This window comes from Harmonia axyridis, chromosome 2 (assembly GCF_914767665.1).
Source record: "Harmonia axyridis chromosome 2, icHarAxyr1.1, whole genome shotgun sequence".
Lineage (NCBI taxonomy): Eukaryota > Metazoa > Arthropoda > Insecta > Coleoptera > Coccinellidae > Harmonia > Harmonia axyridis.
The window spans coordinates 55134806-55138392 of NC_059502.1; the positions used below are offsets into that span (position 1 = coordinate 55134806).

Genomic DNA, 3587 nt, shown 5'->3' on the forward strand with positions numbered 1-3587 from the left:
TTACATAAAGAAATTCCAACATGAACTGCAGGCCTTACAATTCTACCTAGAGTAGAAAGTTCAGGAAAATATTGGGAGAAAGAATATGTAATGAGATAGGGAAATATATACCACCATGTCAATTCAGATTCGAAAAGAAGACATCGACCGTTCAACCTTCAATTATATTCACTTCAAATGTTCAATGCAATAGAAAAATGGGTGAGGAATTAAAACAGCTGCTATATTTATGAACATTCAAAAAGCTTTCGACAGTGTCTGGCACGCCGGTGTGATCTACAAACGTTTTCATCCAAAATGCCCCATCTATTATATAAACATGATAAAAAATTTCCTTCTGGACAGAAAATTACAGGTACAGTTCAAAGGTGAAACTTCAGAAGAAATTACAATAGCACAAAGACTACCACAAGGCTCACCACTCTCTCCTCTTTTCTGAAATTTGTTCTGCAGTGACATGTACAGACAATCCGATTTCATGAACCAGAACATCAACAGGCTGGAATATATTCACCAATTTGCTGATGACACAACTTTAATATACCACCACAAAATACTGAAAGGACTACAGAAGTTGACAGATGTCACAGAGGCATTGATTAGGCGTTGCAGAATACTAAGATGCATAGAATAGAATTATAGAATACTATAACTAAAATAAAAATAATAGTATTCTATGCATCTTACAGAATACAACCCAACCCAACAAAATCAAAACTCATCATTTTCAACAAGAAAATCAATGCCAATCAATCCCAATAAGAAACTTGGAAGTGACACAATTACTCCAGCAGATTAATGCAAATACCTGAGCGTAAAGGTTGACAGCAAATTGATCTTCAGAGCACAGTTAAAAGTCCAAAAGGAAAAAGCTGGGCATTTCAGATCTCTTATCTATGAAAACATGTAAGTCAGTAGTAAAACACCTAGTGTTATATACAAAATGATACTATATGATGTATATAATACTAGGTGTTTTACTACTGACTTACATGTTTTCATAGATAAGAGATCTGAAATGCCCAGCTTTTTCCTTTTGCAGACTTTTATTCTGACTGAAAAAAATAGAAATTCGACTATGAACATACAATATTCTCTAATTTAACAAAAACATCTCTGAATACAATTGAAGCAGCAGAAAGAACTTGCTTACGTAAAATGTGAAAACTAAGACATCCCAACAATCCACTCTACCCACCCCATCAGCTTTCATATCAGACAACGGAAATAGAACCAATACTGGAAAGTGCAAAAACTCAGCAAAAAATTTATCACTAACCAAAATAATATCAATATAATGAAGCCATTGATACACCACTACAATAGAGCAAGTACACCAAAGGCAAAGTTGCCTTCTTTGCCACTTTTCGAACACTTGAAATCACTGAAAAATAGTTATTCTTTAATATTTTCTAATTATTCTGATTCAATCTGTAAAATAAAACTGTATAAAACAGGCTCGAAGACTGTGCTCGATAGCCATTTGATTGCAAAATCAATAAATTAAGTTTCTTTCTCTCTTAATATGGATAAATTGGTAAAAAATGATGATGAAACTGAAAACACAAACACAAAGTTTGCTCCAAAATATCTTTTGGAGGGCGAAAATGTTGATATTCTATCCAGTGCATCATAATCGAGATTTACCATAGAAATTCAAGAAAGAAATGAGAAAATATTCTAAAAACACAGTAAGATTAAGTACTTGAATATATTAAAAAATATTCGACTCGCAGAGGAAGAAATATAAATTCAAAGAGGGAGACAGATTCTTTGTAGAAAATGGAAATCGATTGAATAGGAAGAAATTGGAGGAATTGATAATTAGCCCATTCGGAATTCTGAAGAATATCTATTTCGTTGATAGTGAAAGGAAAAGCAGAATCAAATCACAGAATCAGGATAGTCAGGTGAAAAAAGCCGCAAGAATATCAGGTTGTTTGCGTGATATAATATGGAAAAATAAGTATATGTCCACTGAAAGTAAGACACGAATATACAAAACTAGCATAAGGCCCATACTCACATACGAGGCTTAAACGAGAGCCGAAACAGCGGAAACCAAGAGAAAAATGAGAACAACTGAAATGAACGTATTGCGAACAATAAAAGCTGAGAGACAGAATACGCAATACGGATTCTCTGCGAGAGTTGGGAGTAAAGGTTGTTGTCAGATGAGTGAGAGAAAGTCGCCACTTTTGGAGAAATTAAGATTGGGTCAAAACACAAAAACCAGGAACTAGACGACCAGTTGATAGGCCCTCAAAACGTTGGTACCATAGTTGGACGTCAACGTCGCAAGAAGTCAGATGACAGAATTAACAGGACTCTGTCCTCTTACAAGAGGAAGAAGAAGAATTCACATCAAATTGTCTACAGTGCTTGTTGATGAATGAACAATTACGTATATTAGTACGTATATTAGTACAATTGCAAATTGCATCTCTAAGAAGAGGAGATGTTAAGAAAATCACATCAAAATTTCATTAGGTACCTATAATACTGTGCTTTCCTATAGTTTTTTTTTTAATTTAAGTTACCTGGAAAGTCAGTATAATTGAATTCTTGAAGTATAGTAAAAAAAAAAGAAAATGGAATGGAAGAATCACCAATATGCTGATTTTATTGATTATTATAATATTTTTTTTTATGAGCTGTGTTTTAGTTTTCAATAACTAACCTATTACTGTTGAATTTTCAATCCCATTTCATTGAAACCATTTCTAAGAGCAAACGTTTCTTTAAAAATTTTTGATGTCCTAATATTTTTATTGAATCGGTGTTGAAATTGGATGTATTTGAAACATGTTCTGCTAGGGCGGGTTGTCTTACTTTTTGTTTTTAGAGGATTGAGTATATGGGGGGCGGCATCTCTTTTATGTTCAGAGACTCAATGTCATGAAAAAAAAGTCTTATTTTAACCTGATAAATGCGTCCCTAAAAGCTTGATACTGAATTTTGAATTGCCCTGTAGTTAGAAGAACGGTGTGTGAGCTTACCTCAAAGTAATAAACATAAAAAGAGGAAGCATATATCATTTTTAGTGAGCAAATTTTGTTCCCAACATGAACTATCAAATTTGACATGAAGCGCGCGGAAATGAAAACATATCAGTGATACGATATTTCACTCAATTCGCATGTTTCTCCACAAATAACGCACTTCTTATGTCCCATAGTGATCAATGTATCATATTAACTTGAAATATATTGAAATGAATACCTGAATATATCAGAAATTCAGATAACAATCTTCAAGCGCGCCAAACGACGTAAAACCACCGATAACACTAAGGAAGCAAAAGTTGCCAAACCTTGGATTTCAGCAGGTAGATACAAAAAATTATAAATAGAAATAAATAATAAATAAATTAGGCAATTAGGAAAAATATCGAATTCCAAATATTTGTGGATTTGAAATTATATCACAATCCGATAACGTAATCTAACCATGTTGGGGTCATGTCAAAATTGAGTATACTTCCTTTATCTATGTTTATTACTCTATGGCTTACTAAAGCTTCTTGCTTCAAGTCAGTGATTTTTTTTTAATTTTTAGTGTTCTTCCGTTGAAATTCTGTGATCCAA

At 33.1% G+C, this 3587-nt stretch overlaps 1 protein-coding gene across 3 annotated transcripts in view; it reads right to left on the bottom strand.

Annotated features, from left to right (window-relative positions):
* The window catches only part of LOC123672240 (GTP-binding protein Di-Ras2), a 282502-nt gene extending 281948 nt beyond the window's left edge, over nucleotides 1-554 (bottom strand). The window contains exon 1 of one of the 3 annotated variants that reach the window (XM_045606263.1): nucleotides 420-554. The gene's annotated coding sequence lies outside the window, so the exon portion shown is untranslated. The remainder of the gene's footprint in view (nucleotides 1-419) is intronic. The other 2 variants (XM_045606266.1, XM_045606269.1) reach the window with 2 other exon arrangements.
* Between the last annotated feature and the right edge of the window lie 3033 nt (nucleotides 555-3587).